The sequence below is a fragment of the Protopterus annectens genome, chromosome 7.part0 (genome assembly GCF_019279795.1).
Source record: "Protopterus annectens isolate FY-2018-M chromosome 7.part0, PAN1.0, whole genome shotgun sequence".
NCBI classification, from domain to species: domain Eukaryota; kingdom Metazoa; phylum Chordata; order Ceratodontiformes; family Protopteridae; genus Protopterus; species Protopterus annectens.
This window is the reverse complement of record NC_056739.1, coordinates 1,243,781,292-1,243,795,615: the sequence shown is the minus strand read 5'-3', so window position 1 is coordinate 1,243,795,615 and position 14,324 is coordinate 1,243,781,292. Positions and strand designations below refer to the sequence as shown.

At 37.6% G+C, this 14,324-nt stretch overlaps 1 protein-coding gene across 1 annotated transcript in view; it reads left to right on the top strand.

Moving 5' to 3' along the window:
* The first annotated feature begins 2,463 nt into the window (after positions 1 to 2,463).
* Positions 2,464 to 14,324, top strand: part of DENND4A (DENN domain containing 4A) — a 2,763,357-nt gene continuing 2,751,496 nt past the window's right edge. The window contains exon 1 of the mRNA XM_044077857.1: positions 2,464 to 3,000. The gene's annotated coding sequence lies outside the window, so the exon portion shown is untranslated. The remainder of the gene's footprint in view (positions 3,001 to 14,324) is intronic.

Genomic DNA, 14,324 nt, shown 5'->3' with positions numbered 1-14,324 from the left:
ATTATAATTGCTGGATATATGCAAAGGCTGTCTGTTGATGAAAATTACTGATCCTGCTGTTGTTTGTTTCTTATTCTTGCTCTCTAGGACTAATATGATTTGTTTGAAGCAAGATGGAATAATTTACTGTTACTTGTGTTCATGTGAAATAAAGCTGAAATACATTATTTTGGCCATTATTGTTAACTTTTTATCAGAAGCAGACATTTGGGTAATACACAGCCAAAGTAGAAAACTTGCTGGGTAAGCTTGGGTTGTCTGTGGATGGCAGTGACTAATCTTTTTTCCCTTTGCTTAGTTTAAATAGTTATTCCTGTTTAGTTGCATTAGTTATTCGTGCTTTGCAGAACTAATGTGCATTTTTGTGAAGTTGGCATACTTTATTACTGCTACTGCTGTGTTTATGCCAAACAAACTTGAAATATATGACAGTGTCCATCACAGATAGCAGAGATGTACAGAGTCACAAAATTGGCTATAATTGCTTGGTACAGCAGGTAATTCTGGATGAAAACGACTGACCTTGTTGTGATCAAGTTATGCAATCATTATTCTGGGTTTGCTGTACGAGTGTGCAAATATTTAAGTAAATCATGTTGGATAATTTTTACTGTGCCCATTTTTTTTAATTACAGTCAAACATCTGCGATGTGTATTTAATAAAATAGCTGCATTTTAAGTGTACAGAGGCCATCTATGGATTAAAGTGACTTATTCCTCCTGTTGTTTGGGGTGGTTGGAATGTATTTAAGAGTATCAAGGTATCCATAGTTTATTTCATTTTCTATTGCAGGCAGACATCAGTGATACGCTAAAGTGTTTGGTTTTCTGGTTGAGTGTTTGCTTTATTCTCATGTAGTCTGCATATACTTTTAAGTTTTAGACTACTTTTACTTCGGAAATATATATATGAATTCACATTTGTCTTATTCTGTCAATGTCTTAGGTTAATAGTACTAATATTTTAAAATTGTCCCTATTGTTTCTGGACTTATTCTGCCGATGTTTTATGTTAATAGTGCTAATATTTTAAAACGGTTCCTGATTGTTTCTGGATTTGTCCCTGTTTCTGATTAGAAACGTCCCTGATTCGTTGAGAGCTGTGTGTTACTGCATAAACGTTCTCATTTTCGCGCATTGGTGGTTGACTATATCACTGTGTTATAAACGCTTGTGTAACACGCTTTCTCAAATTTGTATGCATTCTATTTCTTGTTTAAGATGTGTGTTAATATGTATGCGCTGATTTTTATGCATGAAAAAAGCCACAGTGTCCCAGTTCGCTTACCTAAATAAGTAAAATAAAATGTGGTTTAAATTGGTATTTGATTAATACGGTCAAAATATTACCCCTTAAAAATAAATACATTAATTCGTAGTTTACAGGATGTATGTCTGATTCCACATATTCTGCATTTTAGGAAGCCATGAAAAATCTGGCGAGGGAAGTACTGACCGGCGAATCTCCCGGTACATTTTTAAAGATACAAATTACCTCCTTGCACACCTCTCAGCGCAAAAAAAAAAAAAAAAAAAAAAAAATTCGAACAAAGCCTGACAGAATGGAGGGGCAAAGGCTCAAACTAGGGAAGAATTTTAAATTTAAATATTGCTCTTATAAAGTTAAAAAGTTGCTAGAATACCAGGATTTGTCTTAGCAATAGCATGCATTTATCAGAAGGATATTAAGTCTGAAACACAAGTGTATATAATTATGTAGTGACTTAAGTCCACAGACCATCCCAATAATTTGTCAAAAAATCATAAATTTTATGAGGAGCATACCAAATTTGGACAGCTGATAGGTATGGCTATTAAGTCCGCAACATTCGAGGCTTTACCTAGTTAGTCTGTCACATAGCAAATTAGGTTGCTTAATGCACTGTGGCTTAAAATTAAGAACTTCAAAATCAAATTATTTTACTTTCGTTAAGTATCTGAAGCATTACTCTCAATTGAATCGGGGACAACCCGCAACAGAATAAAGGAAAATCCGTTAAAATCAGAGATCATTTTTTTAAATGTTAATACTCCTAACTTCAGATGTTGACACTGTCAACTTGACAGAATGAGAGTGTGAACTAATACACATTTTCTGAAGTAAAGAACTGTACACGTCTAATTGTTGTCACTATTTACTTGAGCATAATTCACCACCTTTTCTACAAAGGTCACAAATTTTACAAAGGATTATTTAAGAAGGACACAAGTAAAGCTGACTTAAAATCAGGGACAGTGGAGAGGTGTGACCCGTAGTCAATCAACATCGCCTATCTGTAGAGTACCAACATAAACAGCAAACTAAGTTCCACTTGTCGAACGTTCAAGACACATTCACTGGTTTCAGCTAGACGTTGACAAACGTAAGCATCCCTTTTGAGAGCTGTAGTTACTCACGGGTTAAAGGGGCGTGTTTGTTGAAAGAATCCACCGCTTTTGGTGTCTGCCTGCTTTACGGTAATCCTTCACCATGTCTTCGTAAGCATAATTGGTTCCATTGAAAACAGTTTGTTACCGGTACTAGGCTTATCTGCTAAGGATTATACATGTTTCCATTTAATTCCGTTTTAAGTCAATAAAACTAGAGCGGGCATTGTTGTCACCTTTTTTTCTTCTAGCAGTGCTACAGAAATGCTTCTGTGTGATAATTTAAACATCCCCGTGGGCTGTGTAAATATGGTCTGCTGGTGACAGAGTGACTAACATCCCCTAATGTACCAACTTGCCTGTCAGTGGTAGGTTGCTGGTTTTAATGTATTTGTAACTTTACTAGATAGCTAGCTACATGACTCCCGTTCTGTATTAGTGGCGTTTACCTGCATTGTTTGAAAAACTGGCCTGCTGTGCTGCAACGATCTATGCCCCTTGTAGCTGCGATCCATTAAACAAGGGACAGTATTATTAAATGGGGCGGTTGTCTGACTGTTTCATCGCTACTGATCACTAGTCCGCCACATTCTGGCCAGGAACTTTTGGCAAAAATTAATCTGTTAACCTCTTGTAAGTATGTTTTCTCTTGTACAGACAGGAGTATGTTTGTCTTGGTTGTATTGTGCTGTGAAGATGTAGTCTTTAACTTCTGCATATCTTAAGTAAAACCAAGATAATATGTGTTACTGTATTTAAATGTCTCGTGGTAATGTTTTGAATTGGAGAGTAAAATGGCGGCTTTTTGCTATGATGGTATGGCGCAAAATAAGACGGAAATATTTGATTTCGGTTGTATTGCACAGACAGTATACATTAGCAAAAGAAATGTTAATTCTATTACATGTAGTACTGTATCACTTACTGTATATTCCTTGCGTTATTTAGTGGGAGGGATTTTCAGGTGTGATTTACGCATTTGATTTCTGTGTGTATCTTGACTATGTTGTACCACACGTAGTTGGTGAGTGTGTGTTGAGGCTGAAGTGTGCCGCAGCTGCTGATGCTGTCGAGGAGCTTATGTCCGTGAAGGGTCCATAGAATAAGAAGCCTTTGTTGGTATTAGTTCTTTCCAGATGATATAGACTCTTGATTTTTCAACTCGGTAAGAACATACATTCTTGCCTGCTCCTCTTTTGTCAGAGGAGTGATATCTAGAGATTAGCTCATCAGAAATATAAAATGGGATCTGTAATTCATTTATTGCTATTTACTTTGTGGAGAGAATCTGGAAAGTGTTATTGGGTAAGAAAGCGCAAGTTAATGTTGACGGCGTCATCCTGAGAATGCTTCTGAAACTCTCCTTTCGTAATATTTTCTTTACTAGAATATTTGAAGCACTGCTGGATACTTGTCAGTGTTTCAGTTTTGACCATGGTCATGTAAATTAGTTTGTTTGTCTGGTGTGGCTTAACAGGTTGTGTACTCAACTACTCATTTAAAAAGTCGGCCGACTCGGAATGAAAGCTATAGCTTCTATGGCCCCACAGTAGGTACTTTAATGTAGCCAGTACTGACCTACAGGGTACCACCTCCCCTGGTGCTTTTTTCTGAACGCAGTTTACAATGGAGGTGGTTAGACACATACCGTCTCTACCTTTTGACACCGGAAATTTGGACAAAGCCAGAAATAATATGGGTGGTGGTGGTGGGTGGGGGGCTGCTGCAACGGGCCATAAATAGGGACACATTTTAAATATTGGTCTTGTAAACTTGCAAGAATAAAAGGTGTTAATGTTAGCATGCATTTTCTGGTAGATATGAAGTATGAAACTCAAATGTCAGTCATTATTTTGTGACATTAATCCTCAACGATTTACAGCAAAACCACACATTTTATGAGGAACGGACCAAGAATATGAAATCTGGACAGTTGAGATGTATGGTTATAAGTTAGTTTCTCGCTATAGAGATGTATGGTTAGAAGTTGGTCTCTGGCTGACAATCAGGAAATCCACGTATATAACTTCCCAGTACAAAAAAGAGCATCTGTAGTGGAAGAGTAGAATGCTTTGTGGTTTGGAAACATATCCGTTCTGATCTCATCGGCTGCTGGGAAAGAGAGTGACATACTATCACGGTGGGAAAATGCAACAAAATGACTTGGAGCACTTGCTGTCCTTTTTTATGCTTAGTATGTAATACAAGGCAATATATACATATTCCGTTAGTATTTGGTAAAATTATTGACCGTATTTGATATGTTTAGTGTTATCTCATTTACGAGAACTAACCACTGCGAACTCGGCTGTCCCCAACTTATGAGGCAGTAGAGCTCTTCGCAGGCAGACATGCATGTTGGCTTGCCAGCCAGTTGCAGTTCGATTATCCTCTGTTGGCTGCTGCACCCTCTAGCCAGGGCACATTTATTTCCAAGTTAACCATTGAGGCTGTTTCTTCCTAGAGAGGTGGGACACTCATGGCAAAGGAAATCCTTGTGGTATTCCCCATAATGCAGTGAGGTTTGGTGGATGGATGTAGCTGTGGCTCAAAGGGAAGGATCATAATCGGCTGTGATTGATCCTAGACATTAAGGAAAGCTTAACCACACGGGAATTGTAGAGCTGACGTGTGTGTGCTAGTGTTGTGCATATGATATAGCTGAGGGGTAGGAGAAGTGTAGTAAATTTAACAGTCCTTTTTGCTGGTTCAACGTGTGCATCAGTAGGTTCCTGAATTCTATTAAAAAACATCTGATATCGAATGATTGTGCTTCAACAGCATTAGGACTTGTGCTGCCTCCCAAGTTCTGCGTGTCCCCTCAGATTTTCTCAGGCTTCTGACCCCCAAGTAAATTGCTCCATATGGAGCACAACATTTCTTTCCTGTTAACAGAAGAATTTGAGAGCACTTAAGATCTGTGCTGCTGTTGCTTTTAGAAAGTGAGTATTTAAGTTGTGTTGTATAAAATCCTCAAGATTATTTTGTAGTGTTAGTTGTTTTTCAGCATATTTAAGCTTAACATTATCTCAGGTTTTATGTATTGAAGTGTTTACGGGTAGCATTAGACTTACAAAAATTGAGAAATGGGTATCTTTTGTTTATGGATATGGAAAATTTAAAATGTTCAAGGATTTTTATCTGGGAGGAGAAAAAGGTAAAGTGGGATAAGTTAATATTTCCAAAAAAGCAAGATTGTTTAGGGTTACCTGATTTGAAGTGATATTTTAGAGCTACACAGTAAAAGCTCATAACATAACACAAGCAGAAAGCAGTAATTCAAAGCGGAAAGGAATGATGATAAAGCAGGAGGGAAGTTCAAGAAATACAGTGGGATTTTCGATGGAGATCCCTAAGAAGAACAGCCGTACAGAATATTGTATTGTATAATAGTCATAAAGTAGGAGAGCGTGTTCTAAGAACTAAGCCAACATAAGAATGGGGAAAAGATATTTTGCTGGTAGGGGTGACTGCAGTGAGGGGTACAGAGAGAGCAAGAGAGGGTCGGAAAGTACTGGAGAGAATTGGCAAAGGAACCAAGGTTTTGGGAGCAAATAACTAGAGAGGGAAAAGTAATAGAATGGGAAGAGGTAAAGAAGATATTTGGACTGTAGGCTAGAGACTGCTTTACCTATCAGGGCTTGATATCTGGGTGTAGGCAAAGAGGCTTAGGGGAATCCTAAGTGAAAGACCTATTCTGGTAGCGTTTTTAGCTGAATCTAAAGCAGAAGCTGCTGTTTAAAAAAGGGATAGTTAGTAGGGAATAAAAAATATTGCACAGTAACTATAGGAATCAATCCAGAGGAGGTTTGAAAAGATTGGGGAAAGAGATTGTATAGACAATTCATAAGGAAAGAAAGGGAGGACGTGTATGACTCCCAAATATGCAACAAATTCTAGAAGATTTAGGAGTTTTGCTTGAATGTATTTACATAGGCATTTTTTTTTTTTACCCCAAGCAGATTCCAGAGAATTTTTCATCGGGTAGATGGCAAATGTTGGCGGTGTGATGGGGAAGAAAGAACTGGAAACATATGTTTTGGAATTATAATGAGTTGGTAGACTTTAAAAATTCCCTGTAGAGTGCCTTGTCAGGAAATATTGGGTGAGCAAATGGGTGTAACTAAGGAATTTTATTTTGAGCTGGGATGTAGGATCAGAATTGCCTAGACATAGTGAGGCCTTGTTAAGTTTATTTCTGGTGCGTGCTAAAAAAGCAATTACTAGATAATGGGAAGCAAAGTCTAAACCATATTTGAAGTACTGAGCTGGGATGTAGGATCAGAATTGCCTAGACATAGTGAGGCCTTGTTAAGCTTATTTCTGGTGCGTGCTAAAAAAGCAATTACTAGATAATGGAAAGCAAATTCTAAACCATATTTGAAGTACTGAATATTACAACAAAAAAAAAAACTAAGTGGGATCTTTAGAAAAGGGTGGAGGAAATTGCATAGAAAAATGGAAATTGTGGGAACAATGCATGCAGAATAATGTTTTGGAGGAGAAGTGAGGTTTAGGGGAAGACAGGAACTGATCAATTTATGTAATGTTGGATTCATGATAATTTATATAAAACGTGTGATGCATAATATTTGTAACTGGGAATATGTTAATATGGTTTGTTTTATTTTCTGTAAATGTATGTTGCCAATGTCTTAAGTGATAATTCAGTAAAGGTATTAAGAAAGGGTATCATTAGGCTTAGTTGGGATTTTGAGGCTGTACTGTTCACTGCTTGCAACAGTGAGTAATCCTTGTTGCAACAAATTCCACTAGCCAACTCAAATATTAAATGTCGTTTCTCAACTCAAATGTTACATCTATACAGTCTTTAGCAACATTACTGGATTTAGACAAAGAAGGGCTAAAGAGAATGCTGTGATTGTCCCATACTTGGGAGCCATATAGATCATTGTTCTTTAGAAAAGACTTGTTCCTTGTGGAGATCTTCATGTCAAGGATTGTGTAGCTAGAAATGTTTGTAAGGAGTTTTTAAAATGCGACCTTCTTAAACTTTGAGTGAGGCATCCTGCTTCTCCATGCTACATTTTAGAGATGTGTGCCTTACCACGCACTGAATTGGTATTATGGCAGACTTAAAGTTTCTGCCTTTTTTACAATTTCTCCAAATCTTTTGTGTTTTTGCTACCATAATTAGAAAGGAACCCTGTTCCTAAATCAGGATATGATTAAAGTTCATGAAGTTAGTAGTATTGTTTCAGTGTTTGATGTTGGCCAAAAGTGCTGTCTGCAGAACCCGCGATGTGCCCAGAGTTGAATACTCTTGTAATTCACCCTAAGTTACATGTATTGGTAGCATATCTAAGTACAACTGTAAATTCTTTTGAGACCCATTGCTCCTACTACTACTGGAACTGTCATGGTATCTTTCTTCTACATTGCTCTTAGTGGGTTATCTCATGTGATATAAACTTTATCATTCTGTCTGATACTTTGTGACTCATGTTTTCGTGCTTCTCAGCTACTTCCATATTGTACAATTCCCAATCCAATAGTCTTGCCATATTATTATGCTTTTCAGAATACAGGTCCTTTGCCATTAGTGTATCATACCCAGCAACGAGATATGTGGCTGTTTATAGTTCTGTTTTACATAACCTACATTTGTCTGCTTTCCCACATGTTTAATGGACTTTTTACAATGTGTGTACATAGTCCACTATCCTGGGCCACCTCACCTATATTAACTTTTTAATTCTTGGTTTAAATTCACCTCTCCTTAACTATTTTTGTATCTAATCCTGATTGATAGGAGGTTGTTCCAGGAGTTTTCTGTATTTGCCACAATATTTATGCCTTTTCCACAGTTTTATCGTCGTTTCTGATCCTTCTCCTTATATTCTTTCTTTTGTTTTTTGGCACATTCAGTTGCTGCCTGATTTTTGTCTATTTCTGGTTTGATTTCCATTCCCTGTTTCTGTCCTGGGAGACTTTCTTTGGTAAATGCATTCCATGACTTTTCGCCTTCTGACTTGTATTGTTTCCTATATGTATAAAATTATTTGTACAGTAATCTATTCCAGAAGTATCTGTAAAGCCAGTTTGAACTAGTTCACCCTTTTGCCTGTGTTTTTTTTTTCTGTAGTATTTCAGGCCTGGAGAAATGTCTGGTTCATTTTGTAGATGGACAGGCAGTTCAGATAGTGTACCAATTGGATGGTTTGTATTGGGAGTTATGATGATGAGTTTGCGTCTTTTGAAATCTTTTTTTTTTAACTGTTGCCTCATTTGGGAAGTCCTTGGAAATTATTCCCAAAGTTTGTTCTGCTAGAGCAGCTGCCACTTCAGTATGTTTTTTTTTCTTTTACGTAGCATCTGTAGAAAACGTCTGTGCTGCAGTTTTTTTGGTCTGCCATGTATAACTTTTGAAAAGCAGTATAAAAATAAATGTAGCTTCTTGCTTTGGGTCTTCTTTTGGTTTTGTTGTTAGAGGGATGTTCTAGGTTGTGTTATCTTCTTAGACTATATTGTGATAGTCCTTTTAATATAGAATTTTTACCAGCAGAACACACACATTTGCATATATACCATAGTTTTGGACCTGTGAGGACGCCAGTAACATTCATATTATCCAATCCAAAAGTTCTTTTTTTCAGTTTTGTCTGACATTTTGTCTTTTTGGTTTCAGAGTTACTTATTTTATCTCTAACCATCTTGCCACAGAAGTCAGAAGAGCCATAACAAAGCATATACTCATTGCAATACTTAGAATGTGGCCTTCCCTTAATTAAAGTATGCTTTGTCTAGAGCACTCATCTTATCTAAAACCAGTATCGATGCCATTTGCTGACTAATCTAGCCCCTCGTAATGGACCTGACTGGGTTTAGCTACAGAAGGATAATTGCCTCCCCATCCCAGGTAGATCCACACTACTCCTGTCATGTCTGACTATTTAAAATCATGCATGAACACTACTGCCCTTTCCCAATACTCCCTAAGAAGCTAAGGTAACAGTGTATTTCTTATGCCCCCAGTTAATCTTGTAATAAATGAAAGCATCTTTAGCAAAATTGTTCTACTTGTCTAAAACTTCTTCAGGAAATTAGGCAACTTAAAGATTAAAAATCATTCTGAACAAAGCTTTGCAAACAGCTACAGAATTCTTGCAAATGCTCTTGTTTCATTGATAAAAGGCTAAGCCTTCCATTCCCCCTTTCAGGGAGGGAACTCAATTAGCAATAGGGTTACCACCTTTTAAGTGGGCTGAAGTGGGACTTGGGGTGTGGCCATTATGACTGGCCACACCCTCTTCCATGACCTCACCACAGGAGTGGTGAAGGCGATGCAGTTACAGGTACAATATGTGAAGTATTACAACATATTGCAATCTTCCAGACCCATACCTCTCAACCTGGAATCATCAAAAATTTGGACAAAGGCCCATGAAAAGTAGGTGCAACTGGCCAAAAATCAGGTCGCTCATTAGCATAACATTTGCATACATAATCATCTAACCTTGTCCACTCTGATGGAATTGTGGGATGTCAACATGAAGCCACTAAATAAATAAATGTCCGACTTTTCAATTTCAGACGTCATATCATTCAGAAAATACATAATAATGCAAAATCTGTTATTCTAGCAACTATCTGAGTTTACAGGAGCAGTATTTAAAACCTGTCCCTATTTTTGGGCCTTTGTCCCACCATTATTTTTGGCTTTGTCCAAATTTCTTACTCTGAGAGCTTTAGAGTTATGTAATGTCCTCCATCAGCAACCACGAAACGTGGCAAGACAAAATACAAAAGATCACACTGACTTGCAACAAAATTCCTATGGTTGGCTTCTAGTTTCTGTGGTTACTTTTGAAAAAGTTCCCAGTAGCAAATAGTCACTGTTTCGACTGACGTCCATATATGCACAAGACACACAGTTTCAGCTAATGCTGGAAATATCTTGATCTGTGTTTGTTTAAGTTATAACAGTTAAATTAAATGATTTTGTGAAATGAGTTCTGTGACGCAGATTTAGTACAAATATAGGGTCATGTTATCTCGGTCCTGTCATTGTTTCCCTTTTGAATGTCTGGCAACATTAGCTGCATCACTGCAAAACACTAGAATTAAACGGTTAGGGGATTGCCTTTTATTTTTATAGCCCTAATGACAGGTTTTTCTGTTTTTGTGAAAAGTAGTGAAGTGAAATTTGACAGAAAACTAGTGACAACTATTTCTGTCATAGTGTTGCATTTCATATTTATACAATTAATTCGCAGATGTCCTCCCTGCCATGAAGTCTATTTCCTAAAGATGCACCATCACCGGCCTTTTTGTTTAGATTAGGGCATAACTTCATTGATTGGCAGGGGCTACTTTCAAAGTATTTAATCGTATGTGCACGAGCTGTTAAAACTCTGTTAAAGTTGAACAATTTCATTCAAACTCTTATTACATGATAAAATTAAGAATAAGCAGTAAATAATTACATTTTATTAATATTTATTTATCAGGGTAGAGCATTGATCCCAAAATACATGGCTCAAGCTTGGACTGCATTTTTTTTTATTTGAGTGAAAGAATGTGGAGACACAACTTCATATTTTATTACTGATTTAAATTCAGAATGCTTTGTAGGCGATTTGAAGTATTAGCAGTCAGAATTAGACAAGAATACAGGGGCTAAACCTTAGTAGTTAACCTTGCTTATATAGTGTACCATTTCTTTTAAAGTAAAATCTTCCATAGGGAAAAACACAACAAGGAATACGGATACAAAGGTCTTCAAACGGGTGGAATGCTCCGCTTCCTGAGAGCAAGGACCGTGTGGCCCCACAATCCCAGTCCCCCACCATCCTCCAAAATACCGCCCTATTTAGTCACTGGAGATTAGAAATGTCATGAAAGTGATTTTAATATACCTACACCAATTAGCAATCTTCTCAAAACTGTGAAAAAGCTTTGAGTCCCATAAGTGTCACTTCAATTGGATCTAGCCCAGAATTGCAACAAGGGCTTTCACTTGTGCAGTTAAGCAGACTCCCGTGAAACCTCAGAAATGCAGCTGTAAATATCGTAATCAAGGGTAGTCCTAGGGTTAAGTAGTACTGTTTCACACACAGCCATTTAGTGAAAAACATATACACACTCTGCAGCCACACAGCCATAGCCAGCTCCAGTCTTCAGACACCAGCTTATGCATTGCAGGCATGTGTATCACATTTCACTTACTTAGACTGGGTAAAGTTTGTGCAAATTTCCAGGAATGTATGAATGACTGATGCAAGTAAATGTGGGACATTATTTCCTTACAAATTCCATGCATGTTGTTGTACCACATCTAAAATCATTGCTGCCAACACTTTTTCAAATTGGATCTTAGCTGGGGTGGCTGGGGTCCCTGGTCCGTGCAACATCTGTGTAATTGGTGCTTTATTGGCCTGTAACACTTCCTCTTCCTGTTTGCCCCATTAGCAAATGCATCTGCAGGACCATAAGCTGCCACATAATTATAGCTTTCCCAAGTAATCCTGTGCACCCGGACCAGCAACTATGAATGGCCAGTTCTGAAATACAGTATTTGATGGACTTCTTGTTCGTAACACTTTCCTGCCAAAGAAAGTTGATAACAATCCTATGTTTGAGTAAAGTTATGTCTGGTTAAAGTGAGACTTCTCCAATCCACACAAGCTGCCCACAAGTTGGCAGTGTTAACAACTGAAGTTTTTTAAATTTTTTGAAATCTCCCGTGTCTCAGAGAGTTGGACAGGTAGTCGGGCACTGCCTCACAAAGCTGATGTCCTCACGCACACCCCTGTACCCTGACTGTGTGTGGTGACGTCAGCCATAAATTTAAAGGTGTGTGTATTTATGGCACCCCCTTATTTTGCCCTCAAAACCAGTAAATACTGAGGCTTCTGTACAGTTGAGAGGTGTGCACAAACCTCTTAAATTATGCAGCTTTAACAGTGAAAGTGAAGCATTACTGCAAAAACACGCTCATTACTCAGTTGTAGCAGTAAGTATACTTTACAGGAAAAACACTGCTCATATTAAACAATTTTTTATTTAAAAAAGCAAAACTAACCTCTTAAAATTCTGCATAGTACACTAACCATGACTATTCTGATAACAGTAAACCTATAGCACTAATTTACCCAGCACAACAATGCATTAAAGAACAGACCCTACAGCAGCATGGCAATATTCACACTATACTCAAGGCAGTACATTTTAAACTTATTAAAGACAACATTACAAATTAAAATGCACACATTTCCACTTTATAAAGTAAGCTATTTCAGTCACTAGAACACATACCTAGTAGAATACCAAATGCACCACATTTACCTACGAACATATCCCCTAACAAAAATAAAAATTTATACACACATACATTTTAACTTTTAAAAGTAGCTCTGCAAGTCATAATTAAACGACCACTATAAAAATATCCATAGCAGTACATCTTAAATTCTTGAAGACAGCTTTAAAAAAAAAAATGATCCGCATTTCCACCAAAAAGTGCAAACTGCCCCAAAACATTTCCATGTGTAAATGCAAAGTACTCAGTAACAGCCACAGTAACATTAGAAACATATCAAGTACACTATATTTATCCATGAAGATTGCCTCCACCAGAAATAAAAAAAAAAAAATCTGTACATGCATTTTAACCTTTATAAACCACTACTTGCAGATATCAAAATAACCACTACACAGATTTAAATACCGCACAGTACACCCATTTAGCTCTAAACATTAAAAAGTTAACGAATAAATAAAATGCAATATTCCCATTTTTTAAAGTTTGAGACACAAATACTATTTGTACTTGCTTACTACTACAATTACAATCTTTGCTGGAGTGTCTGGCTTTCCCGGCTGGAGTGTCTGGCTTTCCCGGCTGGAGTGTCTGGCTTTCCCGGCTGGAGTGTCTGGCCTTCCCGGCTGGAGAGTCTGGCTGGCTGGCAGCCGGAGTGTGTGGCTGTCTGGCGGCTGGAGTGTGGCTGTCTGGCGGCTGGAGTGTGGCTGTCTGGCGGCTGGAGTGTGGCTGGCTGGATAGAATCGCAAATGCATCCGCAGGACCATACGATGACATTTAATTATAACTTTCCCAAGTAATCCTGTGCACCTGGACAAGCAACTGTGGATGGCCAGTTCCGAAATACAATATTTGATGGACTTCTTGTTCTTAAACACTTTCCCACCAAAGAAAGTTGATAGCAATCCTGTGTTTTGAGTAAAATTATGTCCAGTTAAAGTAAGACTTCCCCAGTCCCACAAGCTGCCCGCAAGTTGGCAGCTGTTAACAACTGAAGTTTTTTTTTTTTTTTTTTTTTTTTTTTTTTTTTAAATCTTGTGTCTGAGAGTCAGACAGGCAGCCAGGCACTGCCTCACAAAGCTGATGTCCTCACACGCACCCCTGTACACTGACGATGTGTGGTGATGTCAGCCATAAATTTAAAGGTGTGTGTATATTTATGGCACCCCATTATTTTGCCCTCAAAACCAGTAAATACTGAGGAATTCGGTACGGTTGAGAGGTATGCACAAACCTCTTAAATTATGCAGCTTTAACAGTGAAAGTGAAGCATTACTGTAAAAACACGCTCATTACTCAGTTAACAGTAAGTATACTTTACAGAAAAAACACTGCTCATATTAAACAATTGTTTATTTAAAAAAGCAAAACTAACCTCTTAAAATTCTGCATAATACACTAACCTTGACTATTCTGATAACAGTAAACCTATAGCACTAATTTACCCAGCACAACAATGCATTAAAGAACAGACCCTACAGCAGCATGGCAATATTCACACTATACTCAAGGCAGTACATTTTAAACTTATTAAATACAACATTACAAATTAAAATGCACACATTTCCACTTTATAAAGTAAGCTATTTCAGTCACTAGAACACATACCTAGTAGAATACTAAATGCACCACATTTACCTATGAACATATCCCCTAGAAAAATAAAAATGTATAC